Raw genomic sequence first — 1,113 nt, forward strand, 5'->3', positions numbered from 1 at the left:
TGAAGTCAGGAAATTAAAAGAAAATGAAGAAAAAAATAATAGAGTAGATAAAAAATTTATAGAAAAAGAAATAACCAGAATAGGAAAAAAACATATTGAAAGGAAAAATATAATAATAGAAACAGGAAGTATGGATGATGAGTTTAGAAAAAATATATTACCTAAAATAATAGAAGAAGAAGAATCTAGAGAAAAAATATTAGGTAAACAAAAAATTGAAGAAAATCAGGACAAAGAAGATGAATGAAGAATTAGATCTACTTATAGATAATTTTGATCATTTAAGTCTAGAAAGTATAGATGATGAATACCAAATCCTAATGAATACTGGAGGAGGACCTAATCCTGTAGGAACCTCTAAACAAGAATCAATAGATCCAGATGAGAGCTATGCTCCAATGTATAATAAACCATATAGGCAATTTTACGATAAAATAAGAGATAAACAACCGTCCAAAGGAAATAAATATAGTAATAGATTTGAATTAAATAATAATTATGATAAACCTGTTAACCATGGAGGAACAAAATTAGACTTAGATTGCAAAATAGATACTAAGAAAGCCTTAATAACTTGGGCAGACTCAATGATATTATTCTTTTTAATTCAAGAAATACTATTATACTCAATTTTATAGTAATGAGAATCAAGAAGTATATCAAGATATGTATTATAATAAATTACCAGGTTCATGGAGAATATATTTTAAAATAGAATTTGAAAAATATATTAAAGAAAATATAGAAATACCTAGAACATTAGAATCAAGAATAAAATTCTTGTTTGAAAGACTTGCATATATATGTCAACAAAGACAATTATTGAAAAAATCAGGAAAATTAACAAGAATATGTTGTGAAGATATGGAAAAACCCACAAGATGGGGATGCAATCCTGAAAAAAGAAATAACAGAAAATATAAAAACAGGAAGTTTAAAAAATATAGAAACTTTAAGAAAAAATATATAAAACCTGGAAGGAAATATTATAAAAAGAAAAATGATATACAGAAAAATAAACCTTATAAGAAAGATAAAAAACAATGTAAATGTTGGAATTGTGGAGAAATAGGTCATATAAGTCCTGATTGCACAAAGAAAAAAGTGAGAATA

This window comes from Olea europaea, chromosome 10, assembly GCF_002742605.1.
Source record: "Olea europaea var. sylvestris chromosome 10, O_europaea_v1, whole genome shotgun sequence".
Lineage (NCBI taxonomy): Eukaryota > Viridiplantae > Streptophyta > Magnoliopsida > Lamiales > Oleaceae > Olea > Olea europaea.